The 13,637-nt window shown below is 38.1% G+C and overlaps 1 protein-coding gene across 2 annotated transcripts in view; it reads left to right on the top strand.

Annotated features, from left to right (window-relative positions):
• The window catches only part of ZFHX3 (zinc finger homeobox 3), a 752,695-nt gene that overhangs the window by 146,416 nt on the left and 592,642 nt on the right, over positions 1-13,637 (top strand). For both annotated transcript variants that reach the window (XM_068955804.1, XM_068955803.1), the window contains one exon: positions 3,900-4,024. The gene's annotated coding sequence lies outside the window, so the exon portion shown is untranslated. The remainder of the gene's footprint in view (positions 1-3,899; positions 4,025-13,637) is intronic.

The raw sequence follows: 13,637 nt of genomic DNA, 5'->3' as shown, positions 1-13,637 counted from the left end.
AATGAATCCAGCAAGTCTAGATGAACTTGAAGTGCCATACAGAGATCATAGACTGGGTTTTGATTTTTATCTCTATTTCCAAGGCAGTCAACGGCACCATTTGAAACAATAGACAGCGTATTTTGTTTTGTTTTAATAGCCAACCTTGGCTTAAATTAAAGAGGAAATGTAGTATTGTGGTACGCAGTTTTTCTCATGTTCCTGCTGGCTTGCTTTAGGTATTCTATTAGTGGTGATTGTACTATGGATAATGTGGCAACAGCACTGCATAGGCCTGCCTAAAATCTGCTCCAATCTAACTGAAGTCAGCCCTAAAGATCTCATTTGGGAGCAACCTGGCAATTAAAAAAAAATCCCTTTCCTCACTTTAGGTGATTTGTTTGTATGGAAGCACATTACTAGGGGAAAAATTTGAAGGAAACAGGAATTTAAGTTCAAAGATTGTGCACAGTGATTCTTCAGCCACAATCCATCTGTAGACGTAGTACCATCTGTGGAAGTGATAATTCATGACCATAGGCTTTGCCATATCCTCACCTAACTGAAAGTTTTCTTATGGATTCATGCAAGACGCCACAGTGTTCTCAAATTACAGCATATCCCTTATCTCAAAAGGGACATAGTAGTTACTCGTGTTTTTACCATCTTTTCTGAAAATTGTGCAGACACTGAAACGCATGCGTATAAATGAAAAAGTGCTGCCTCAGACAAGACACGCGTATGAACAACACGTCAACGCGGGTAGTTGCTGCTGTGTCTTGTACCTAATAGTTCATAGCTTATCTTTTCAAATGGGTACTTAGGTGTTTTCTCCCTCAGTCTAACATTTCATCCGTATGCCTCCTGATTCTAGTCGTTGGAAAAGGGGACCAATTGCAAAGCCTAGTGGCAAACCTGAAGAAGTGAGCCAGCCTGTAACAGGTAGTGAGCGTTCCTAATATGGCAAGGATTTAGCTCTATGCTTTGTAGCCTTCCTGAGCTTCTGCTGCAATTACATATTAGGCAAATGTAGGTAATTGGATTTTTTCCCCCCATTAGATGGTGATGCCTGATGGTGAGAACAACTATGATCTCCGGTACTTACTTTTCCAAAGTACTCACATATACAAAAATATTTCACTGATTATTCTTGCCGTTTTAAATAGGTTAGAGATGCAGTATCAAGAACAAGTTTCTGATTAGCACCAAAATCTAGTTGCTTCTCTGCCCTTCTCACCCTTCCTCCCATGCCCACAGACATTTTTTTCCCCTTTTGATTATTTACAGGTGTGTCTGTCATCTCAGGCATCGCCCCTATTTTGTTAACGCAATTCTGGCCTGATGTCCTCCTCCCTTGTGACCGTTTCCAACGCTCGGAAATTGGGATGGGTGTTGTTTCAGTACAGGGTGCGATGCAAGGTTGATAATATCCTTCACTTTGGATAGATTTGTTGTTTCCAACTTTTTATCATTACAAAAGTTATAAACCATCACTGAGGTGTCTGATTTATGATACCAACCCAGAGAGGACGGGGCCAGACTCTTCTCTGTGGTGCCCAGTGACAGGACAAGAGGCAACAGGCATAAACCGAACCACAGGCAGTTCCGTCTGAACATGAGGTAAAACCCCTTTCCTGGGAGGGTGACGGAGCACCGGAGCAGGCTGCCCAGAGAGGTTGTGGGGTCTCCTTCCCTGCAGATATTCAAAACCTGCCTGGACACGAGCCTGGGCAATGTGCTCTAGGTGACCCTGCTTGAGCAGGGGGGTTGGACTAGATGATCTCCAGAGCTCCCTGCCAACCGCAACCCTTCTGTGATTCTGTAATTGTAAGTACTCCCCTTAATTGGTGAATTTACGTGGCTACTGTCACTCTTCCAGTGTCCCCAACTTTTTAAATTAATTCCCTATAACATGAAGCAACAGTGGATGATATCATGTTGGTAGAAGGAAGAAAATGTCGACTTTTACAATAATTTCAGGTTTGCCCCTACTGTATGTCAGTAGTTCTTGCCATTTGAAGAATTTTTTTTGTACCTTTTTATGTAAACACATAATGTTAAAAAAGGCAAACTATAAAATGTTAAAAACCCTGCAGGGTATTAAAAATACCAGTCTCAATGCATGTGTTCATTTCTTTCACTTTCTTTTTAGATCACCAGTGTTGGTACAAAATGAGCTGAGAGAAGGAGAGAATTCTAATTAGGTTTAAAAAAGAAAAAATATGGCAGTTTATTTTGAGCGCATGTCTGATTTGCAAAGGCATATCCCATTTCAGATGCAGGCAGAATGAATCATTATTACACATTTATCATAATAAAAATGCTTATTTGGACTTTTTTTTAAAGAAAAGGAAAAAATTATAAAAAGGGCAAAGGAAAGAGCCATCTCTGAAGGGCAGTTATTGCTTGCCCTTGCTTGGGAAAAAAGGCTTTCTCAATGGGATTACGTCCCCGCTCATAACCTATCAGCCGTCTGATCAGAAATTCATAACGCAGGCCATCCATTTCCAGCTCTGCTAGGGCTGCATGATTGAATTTAAATAGGCAAATGCCAGACTTGAGCTTTGACATTCTCTCTGTCTCTCTCAATCTTTCTCTTTCTCCTGCCCTCCCAATCATAACGCCTTTCTTCCCCCCTTTCTTCCTTTCTTTCTTTCGCACACCACCATTTTATATTAGGCATGAACTAGCATGATGAGAAGTTATCAGGAAATGGAGGATGGATGTGGGGGGAGAGGGAGAGGAGAGACGCACGGCGAGGGAGAGCAGGAGAAAGATTAAGAGAACAGGACAGCAGAAAATTACAAGTTGTTGCTGTCATGCTTTCATTGGGACAGTAAAATCTGGTTTTTAGAGCCCCCCCCCCCCTTTTTCATTTAAAAAGAGATATTTCAAGATATATTAATAGTCTGTATCCTTACCCAACCTATACGACATCTGTGAGCATAAAGCTTCTACGCGATGCTCTTTTTTCTATTTTTTACATAGCTGATAAGGATGAAAATGAATTCAAATCTGCGTTTTCAGTCATGGTTTTTTAAGATACAGTATATGAAAAAGCTGCTTGGTGACAGGAGCTCTCCACCGTCGCAGTGACAGCGCGGTTTGCGTGTGTTTTGTTGAGTGAAGTTAGCACCCCGCGTTCGCCCCGAACCGCGGCCTGGCAAGACGATGCGTGCTGGGTGCCGCAGGCGGAGGTCGCCCGTCTGTGCCAGGGCCGCGGGGTTCAGGCGCAGAGCGGCAACGCCGCAAGTCACGTTAGCAGGTTGTTGGAGGGTGTAATCAGTTGTTAGGGCTGTGCACAGAGGCCAGTGAGAACCTTTGCAAATGATAAAATACGTACCGAGTGGTGTTTTCTTAACAAAACGTAAAACGGTAACGAGGTGGCGTTACGTATTTTGTTGTCTTATTTTTCTACCGAGCGCTGGTATGCACCTGCCGTCGCATTAGGGAAACCTGCGTTTTGTTTTCTTCCCCGAACCCCGTTCTGTTGCAGAGAGAACTGATTATTGAATTAGGGATATTACCATGATATTTTTGTTGCTTTTTCCCCCCCACTGGGGCTTTTATCCCTTGTTCAGTGTGCTGATGTAGTTTCAGCCCAAATCCTTGCTGTATATTGTACTTCAAAACAAACATTTTAAAAGTCTTATGTTGTCTTTCGAAGAGCATGTAAACATTCCCAAACCCATATTTTCATACGATGGTGCTTCACTGCCATGCAAGCACAGTGGAAAGAAGCACTCTGAGGAAAAGAGTGAGTGTTGTCTTTTTTTTCAACTTGATGAGACTGCTCACAGGCTTTGGGAAGGGGAATTTCTCATTTTCATAGAATTTAAGGCCAGAGGGATGTTTGGCCTGATGTCGTCTTTATCAGCTCAAGTTTTTCTCAATTACTGTTTGTTTTTTTTTTTTTCTAGCCAAAAACTACAATGTAATTGAGACTTCTCCTCAAGAAAGGCATTAAATTTGGGATTAAAAATATTAAAACATGGACAATCAACCCCTTCTTCCCTAACATTTTCCAGAGATTAATCACTCTATGGTAAGAAATATGTGCTTGGATTCTCGCTTGAATTTGTCTGACTTCAGCTGCTCACCACTGGTTCATTGTTTTACCTTTCTCTAAGGTAAAGGACACGTTTGTGTCTGGAATATTCTTCCATGAAAGTATTTGTTCACTGTAATCAAGTCATCTTTGAGCCTAATTTTGATAAATTGGACAGATGCAGCTCCTTACCTCTTTTGCTATGAGGCATTTTCTTGAAACCTGGAATAATTTGGGAGCTCTTCTCTTCTTCTTCTCCAGTTATTCATTTTTTCAATATAAATGTGAAGAGTGGAATGCAGCGCTCTTAATATCAGGCTCATCGGTGCTATATACAGAGGTAAAAGCTTTTTGATTCACTGTCCTCCTGCTTCTATATCCAAGGATACCATTAGTCACTTTATGGCAGCATCACAGTGGGAGATCAAGTTTAGATTTTTTTTTTTTTTGTTCTTTCCTTATAAACAGTTTAGGGCAGCTGCTCTCAGGATATAATCCCCTCCTCTGTAAATCTGGCTTATATTCTTTATTTCAAGATGTATAACTTCATATTTGTTTGAATGGGTTCAGTTTAGCAAATGATCCAAATAGCTCTATCTGTCCTCGTTATTTATTCACTACTCTGGCACCTTCTGTGTCATCTTTATCGATAATGATTTTATTATTATTTATTATTTATTTTACTTCAGGATTCTCGACGGTGTTGCAAAATGTTGGGTCTAGTACCAGCCCTGCAGACCTTCTGTAGACATATCCCTGGTGATGGTGGTTTTCCACTGAATAATTAGTTCTATGATCAGTTCTCCCTCTATTTAACTTACAGTTTTTTGATACTATAAGTTGTTGTACCTAAGTCAAAGAATGTAGCAGAAGTCACCTTTACTGGATGCACTTAACTCCTAAAAGAGCCTTCTTTGGTTGGTAAGATCCATTTCCACAAAACCGCACTGACTGTCACCGATTATATTTTAACAACTGGGAAGGTTACATATAAGTTGAGTCCTGTGTTACCTTTCGTGATTTAATCTGAATTTTATTGCCAACTTCTTCTTACTGTACTATTACTTGCATTTGCTTTTGAATACTGGCAGAAATTAAGCCTAGTTCTAGTTCCTGGATGTGTCCAGGACTTCATGACCTGGTGAAAATGAGCATCGGCAGCAGTGTTATCCCCTAAAGCTGTTAGTTTAGGAGAACATATCTGTTCTAAATTATTGTTCAATTTTCCTTCAATTCTCTACTAATAAACTGTTAATTGCTTCATTTTTCTTCTTGGGTAAGTTTATGTCAAAATCCTTCTTTTGAAATAAGAACTGTGAAGACTACTATGTTTTCAGCTTTACCATCTTCATTTCATTATAGCCTTACAGGAGTGCTAGGTTTTCTGTGTTGTCTATCATACTTTTAAAAACTCTTCTTTTATGCATAACTCTGCAGCCATTTTTCTACTGTCTTTAGGTGTCCTTAGCCCTCTTCTACTGTCCACAGCTTCTATTGTTTTTAATTATGATCTATTTCCCTTGTTTCCATTTGCCATTTTGATTCTTTATTTTAATTGCTGCCTTTATTTTGCTAATGAACCAGGATGGCTTTTAGCTGAAGTTGTCAACTCTCCTCATTCGTGAATTGTCTTTTGACCGTCTAATACATTTTTCCTTTTTTTATGATTGATTTTTCCTGTTAAATGCTTTCTTCTGATCAGTTTTTTAAATTAATTTTTTTAAAAAAATTTGTGTAGCTTTGGGAAATACTGCGTACATGTACTTTGGAATTGTGATCTGCATAATCATTTTAAATATGAGGTGAAAGTTCTTGAGGCCTTTGCTTCAGATTTCCAGATGTGAATTATGTGGTGCTAAAACCATATAGTTTTAATGTTCAGTGCTTTGAGTAACTAAAAACTAATTCTCCTTTTGTAGCTGAACAGCCTATCTCAAAGTTAGAGTAGGAAAGAGGGATACAAAACTAACAAAGGAGACAACATATGAGTTAATTTTTGGGTTGATAGGAATAGTCTTCTACTGAATCAAGGATTTGTTTAATAGAATAAAAGAAAAAGAGGTGCTAGCTAGCAGGTCTCCACATGAAGTAATGCTTACAATGTGTTATTACCATTAGAAAAAAATAAACAATGTATAGGTAGGAGTTTTTTTTTTTCTTTTCTGTAGGTTGTCAAAATGGGAAAAATAAATGCTGATGAAAAAAATCCATGTTATATGACTTTTGATGAAGGCATGGCAAGCTGTTCCTTAGAATATAAAGCAAAGTTTGGCTCTTGGTAACCTTCTCTGCTTTTCATGACAAATTAATTAGAAAATATGTTTTGTCAAAGATACTAAAGCTTGTATTTGGTTTACCATTTCACCTTACATATGCTAATAAATTAACCATGCACTAGGAGAAAGAATAAAGCAAATTGGTCTTTAGTTGCTTTCAAAGTAATGCCTATGCTTGCTAGAGTGCACGTTTGCTAAACTTGTTCTTTCTAAGATGCCAGATGTGTGTTCATAGCTCTGATATTGTAACAGTGAATTGATTTAAAATCTCTAAATTCTTTCTGTTCTGATTGAATGAAGTGGAAGTTGTAATGTTCTTATTCCCTGGTCCTTTAAAACATTTGTATAAGTAGTGTCTTGGAGAGAAGGAGTATTTTGAATCTTGAGTAACAGGTATATAATATTTTAAATGTAAATATAGTATCAAACAAACCAGTTCAGGTTATTTATTCCAAAGACAGACATAGAATTTCAAATATGAAATTAGAATAAAATGCATAAATAGAAAAGAGGAAATATATTAAAAGTATAATTTCAAATCATACTTCCCTTAATCTTATTTGAGATTCCAACTGGTTTTGACCCTTCTAAAGGCACTCTAGTTAACTATATGAAGTAGAAAAATAATAGACAGCCATACTAATCCCCTCAAAAACATTACCTAGAATTCTAAAGAAAATGGTACTGTGGTGGAGTCAGAAATGCAAATACGGTTTATGATCAATTGAATAAGAGATGAGTTCAGTTCACCTGGCAAAATACTTACTTTCACTGAAAACCAGCTGATATTTTAAGTCCTCCAAAGGTTACATTTATAATTAGTTTGAGTCAGTTGAGAAGTTATTCCTGCAAGATCACTCTTTCTAAATCTAAGTCGTCTATGCCATATTTAGACATCATAGTCAACAATCAAGTGGGATTTATTGTTGGGAATCCTGCAACATGGCAGTACGACATATTTGGGTTATCTGTAGTTCTTGGTTTTATGCAAACAGAAGTTCACCAAAGTGCAGCTGAGCTGTGTTAATTCTATTTAAATTTAAAGAACACGAAATATTTCCCACTGAAATTCTTATTCATGCTCTTAGTTTCCCTGGGCATTAAAAAAAAAAAAAAATCAAATCTATGGGAAAACAAGCATAATCTTATTTGATTTAATGTGTAAAGATCTGCATACATGCATTCAATAATTCTTTACACAGTCATTTTCACCCAGTATTCTTCTGGAAAATTTTTTTTGTTATTCTAGGCCATTCAGAAGGTTTTTTAAAAAAAAAAAAAATATTGGGGGGGGTTTGCTAAGATTCAGCTCTGTAATGGAAGTAGATGTTGCAGAAGAAGTGACACCATTATCTCCCACCATCTAGAAAGGATAGTTCAGTTATAAATGGTCTGCAAGATTATTTCTTAATTCAATTGTACAGTAAGCTTTTAAAAATATATTAGTTTTTTTACTATATCTGTGTTGTTTTTGAGAATGTTTTTTCTTGTATACATTTTCCATTTCTTTGTATAAAAATTGTCTTCATCATATGCCATGGCTTTTTAGCTTAAATATAAACTGTGTGGTATGTGTATATTTTGTATTTTTCTTTAAAGACACTGTGCCAGCACCCTTCTGTGTTTACAATTCCAGGAATAATCATCCAGTTTGTAAGAACATCTATTTAGTAGTGCATGAGACTTGTCAAGTAGCACCTATGCAAGTTAGTTGCTGTTTAAAGGGAATGTTTTTTGTGCTTTCATGCTTAAAGATATAAGCACAAGAGCTGCAGATAATGCTCAATTGACTATCTGTTCTTAAAATGCTCTTCTTGTTTTCCCTTTGAGATTTTATGTTTATTTCCTGTCTGATATATATGTGTGTGTGTGTGTATATATATATTTATATAAGCACTAGATTGGGAGGAGGGAGGAGGTGGGGGACATTTCTAACTAAGCTTTAGATAGAAAGAAGTAGGCTGAATTGCATGGTTTCATATTCTAAATATTGAATAGAGTAATTTCTTGCTGGTCATTGACTGACATAAATGCAAACACGGGAGCAGTTTGTGGCCTGCGGCACTACCCTCCGCACTGGTGTTTCATTTGGAAATAACTGGTTTTTTGGTTAACTTTTATTGTGGATATATCTGGCTTGGGACACAAGACTCCAGGACACTCTTCAGAGCAAAAATGGTTTCATGTTCCAGGTTTTATAAACTCCCACTTACAAAACAGTTCACTCCTGATTTGGCTGGTGCTTCTCGGTGGTACTGGCAATGCACACTGACAAAGACAGAACAGAAGGGACCATCCGTAGGGTGGTACAGAATAGAGTCGGAAGGTAAAAATAGTCATTCAGCCAGTCTTACTTGTCTTTCAACAGCCTCAAAGAAGTTGCAAGAACAAATGGAAACATAGGTTTTCAAAAGCATCTAAGTGACTTGAGAAGAGTAGGACTTGTTCTGCTTAGGATGTGTTTACATAGGAAAGTTGCACCTTCCAGACCAGTATAGGTCTGCTGATGGATCACTCCATCTGGAATAATTGGCTTTTTTGGGTTAGTTTAAAAAAATACTGTAAACTAAACCACTGGCTCCTAAACTGTAGTCTATAGAATTACATTAAATGGTAAAATTTATGAATGAGTCAGTTCTATGTGGTCATGCAAGGTGACTCAAAGAAATCCCATGAGTGGATAGTGGTCTCTTGGTCTTAACTGTAAGAAGCACTGAAATAAATAACATAAAGACTTTCTTATTCCATATTAAGGTCACTTGGGGAGTTACAACGGAGCATGTTTTAAGTTCATGCTTTTGTTTTTATTAATGTAGCCCCCAACTCAGTAAGGATTTTGAAAATTCAATCGGAGTTACTGTGTACTATCAATGGCACAGAACTACATCTAAATCCCTTATGAAAATATGAAAATAGCAGTAAGATGTAGCTGATGTAGAATATTTTAGATCTTAAAATGCCTTTGAAACATGAGCACACTTATCCCTATTTCTTTTTTGTTAAATGGCAACATTGAATATGTGAGTCTAAACTTTCCAAGTGACAAAGAAAAAAAAAAGAAAGCTTATCTGCCGTTACTTGGCATACAATTGCCCATTTATGGGGCTTGAGATTTTTTTTTAATGCCCAGAAACCAGATTTTCATGCTCATGGCAGCTCAGAGATATAAGACGAACCTTAGCAAAAATTTGAATATCACTCAATTTTTTTCTAACAACACAGGTCTTTTAGACTGTGAAATAATCTTCCCTGAAAAGGCCTAAAAGGGACTAAGTCTTACCACTTAAATTATTTAAATGTCTTTCTCCACATCATTGTCTGTTGTAATTACTGGTGATGTAGCTATTTCTTTAACTATCTCTAGGCTTCCTCATGTGAGAGCAGGTCACTTTGGAACAGGTATGATTACAGAAGAGCACATGAAATTCTGGTGACTGGGCAGTTGTTGCGATCTCTTTCTCTCTCTCTCTCTCTCTTTTTTTTTTTTTTTTCCTTTTCCCCCCCTCCTGAGCTTCCCTTTCTCCAAGCTGAGTGTGTACTTCACTTCAAAGCCTATCAAAGCCTATGGCAGCATCACAATAGACCTGCCTTCAATGTCTTGATCTGAAGCTTTTGTTCATAGGCTGGATAAAGTGGCCAGGAGTGCCCTCTAGCAGGCAATCCAGATGGATCCGCAGGAAAGAGCTGCATGACCCGGGTTTTGGAGACGTTCAGTCACTATACGCTGCCTGCAGGCTTGCACTCCTGCCCTACGGCCTGGTAGGGTACCTCACCAATCCAGGCACTAGTGAAGGCTGCAGCCACAGAGTTGCAAACCTGCCTCAGTTTGTTTCTTCAAAAGTTTCTTCAAAGTGTATTAGTTACGTCCTTTATCTGAAATCCAGGGTCTTCTCCAGGAGCTTCTCTATGCTATGCAGAAATGCACTCAACCCGTTGCCTGTGTGGTGGGAGTCTTGTAAACAAGGTTAATTTCCCTAAACAGGTTGCTCCATCAGATGCTTAAATACCCCCTGATGCTTTCCAGTTTTGCCTTCTGGAGTTACGCGCCATGGTTTTTCTATGGATGGCCTACATTTAGACTCCTGTCCTTTGGAGCTCTCTTTTCCCATTTTAATTCTCTGGGGGTTGAAAATCCCAGTTGTAATTTCTACATTCCTTCTGTTTGTTTTCTACAAACTATTGAGTAGCTATGGTTGCCACTGAAGAGGAGGTAATATTTCCATCATTATCAGACCACTGGGCAGCTCCTATTGTATATTTTTCTCCTTGGATGGTTTTGGCAGCACTCAGCTGTTTGAAAATGAAGACCTTACATTTCTGTGGCTACAGTGTAGTCTTAGGCAGGCCACCACATTTTTTTTAGTAGCACTGTAAGAGCATTTAGAGACCACAGCCAAGATCAGTGTTTCACTATATAGACACCTGAACTTGTTTAACCTACAATTTTCGTTTGCTGCAGTTGGTGCCAAAACTCACTGGTTTGAAGGGAGGTAAAATTTCACTCCCTGTCTTGCAGAGTTTTAGTTTATATAGTTAAAGCAGATGAGTCATGGGAGAGGTGAATTACTATCCTCATTCTCCAGAAGTATTAAATAACCTTCCATAGCTAGCTCAAGAGGCACACCTGGAGGACGGACCAAGCCCAGTTCCTTAACCATAAGTTAACAGTTCTGTGTTAAAAAGAAAGAAACAAAAATCTAAAACCTTTTCATAACTTTTTTCTATGCCATGTACAAAGGCTTCATACATCTAGATACCAAGTTCTGGATGCTAAAAGCCTTGTGAGCTGTTTTTTAATAACTGACACTGATACTGCTTAGTAAATTTAACAGGAGTCATTTGCTATATATAACAATGTTCTAATTCCCAGAAGAAAGACTTAAAAATGTACCCATATATTTGTTATAGAGATATTAGTTACAGAAGGCTTTTTTTGAGGTTTTATGTTTGTCAATTGCTGTTACAGTTACAGAACTGGAAAAGATAGGTACAACACAGAATTACAGTAGAAACATTGTACAGGTGCAAAGTAGCTACAGGCATATTAGATACCTATGATATGCATATACAGTGGTTCTGAGGTGTGGAAACAAGTACTGCCAGGACTGCAATATTGTATTACCATGCTAGCTGCTTCATGCTTCTCTTCTTTCCTCCCCTCGCCCTGCTGTTGTTTCCCAGGTGAGAGGTGCTAGTCTCTAGCCTTTAGCTTTTCAGCCTTGCCAGATCTTTAGTCTTTAGTTCACTTCATTTCGTTTTCATCTGTTTGGCCCACTTACAACTTGCAGGGAATTTCCTAGCCCTTTCTGGTTTTACTAGCTGCGCGCATGCACTGTCACGCTTGTCCATCAGTGGCTGCCCATTGAAGATGACCGTGGAGTATTCTGTTATGGACATGTAGTGTTTTGGTACCATGGTTTGTTTGATTATGATCTGCAGATAGGCATGTCTGCAGAATTATAATGTATGTATATTTAGAAATGTTTTGATTAAAACATGCTTTAGTCTGAACGTAACCCATAACCTAAGCAGAATTCAATCGCAGCTACCAACTAGCACCTTCTCCACCTTCTGCTGATCCACTATAAAAGCTATGCAGACAATACACAGTCTCACGACCAACAACTCTGAAGTCTATTTGATATCAGAAAGGCAGAAGAAGAATTTAGATGAATAAGATGTAGTATCTATAAAAGCCAAAATGACAAGAGAGTCATTTAAATGGTCAGTTTAAACAAGAGATACAGAATTAAAGGTGAAGCAGATTAAACACTTGAAACACTGTTTTATGTGGGAGATATGGAACAGATATAATTTGATCATGTAAGAAATAATTTTGCCTCTTGTTTTTATAACTATGTTTTTGATGTCATTTCAAGAGGATGTTCGGTGTCATTATGAGAGCTATGGGGGATTAGAAACCTTCAAATCAAACCACTTTTTTGGATGCCTAACTTTGCCAGGGTTTGTAAGGAGAAATTATACTTTTTATGAGATCAGCTGGTAGAGCTGAAAAAAGTCGACATGCTATTAAGATCAGAGTTTGGCAATCATTTTTGAAAATTGTATTTTTAAATCCAGTAGAGTGTTGTCACGGTTCTAATGCTCTCGTTAGTTAAGCTTTACCACCTGAAGGCTGAGCACAAGAGCTGCTTAACACAGTTCTGTGAGTTTCCACACCTTTGATTTTACCCTGAAACTTTTGGATATTCCAACAGAAACGTGAAGCATCTTTAGCACTTTAGAAGCACTTTTATTGCTATTATCCCTACTTGCAGGAGGGACACCTGATTAAAAATATGTATAAATGTATGTAAAAATGGCCAAATACATCATAGGTAAGGCCAGATGTATAATGAAGTCTTTTGCAAAAAGTAACTTTATACTTTGTACATATATAAATACACATCAATTATGACTATTTGCAGGTTAAGATGCAGGTAGAACTTACTTGGCTGCTTTTGATGATTCACAAAATTAGAATGCCAGAAAGGAGTAACTGAGGGCTTGAGTGCAGCTTCTGCTTTGCCTGTTTGTCCACACATCTGTTTTAATTCCTTGTTTATATTTGACACTAGCAAAAATTTGGATTTGACTTTCCCGTCTTAACTGGTAGTTATCCCTTTCTTCTGAAGCAATAGTTTTCATTTCTAATTTGTTTCCATAAATAGACGTCAGTGTTTCCTATTTAAAGCCAGTTTGTAAACTAGTACTAAAAATATACTCTAGTTAGTTTTGTTTTGCGATAGCTATAGAGAGGTATTAAATAAAAGCTGTAAATACCTGTACAAAGGGTGGTTGAACTGTGGTTCCAGAATGATCATCTTAGGCACACATGAAGCATTTTAAATGACTTGACTGTTTCTGGTATCTTCCTTGAGAAGCAGGCCTCAGCATACACCTTTTCAGAGCTTTGGGTCATCTTCGATCAGCTCCTATATTACTGGCTGTTGAATGAACATTAGATTGTATCTATGGCTCTAGTTCTGAATGCTATGAATCCATGATGTGTGGCCACCACCTGAGACACATGGAGCACGAGTCAAGGAATACACTGTGTCTTAGCACGTCCCCAGACCTGAACGCCATAGAGGCCCTTTGTTGCCAACATAGGGTTTTGTTCTGGCCTGCTCAGGTATTCATTTTAAATTACAACTTCTTTCAGATCTGCAATTTGGCCCCAGGGTGTATAAGACTGATACGAATATACAGCTGCCGTAGTATACTGAAAGAGTATGTATTTCATCATGTTACTATGCATTGATTCCTGCTATTATTCCAGGGCTTCCCAGCAGCTGAGCTGACCACGTAAGCCTTTAGAAGAATGGGTTGTC

The sequence above is a fragment of the Struthio camelus genome, chromosome 10, assembly GCF_040807025.1.
Source record: "Struthio camelus isolate bStrCam1 chromosome 10, bStrCam1.hap1, whole genome shotgun sequence".
Taxonomy (NCBI): Eukaryota; Metazoa; Chordata; class Aves; order Struthioniformes; family Struthionidae; genus Struthio; species Struthio camelus.
Note: the sequence above shows the minus strand (reverse complement) of the source record. Positions and strands in the feature narration are given on the sequence as shown.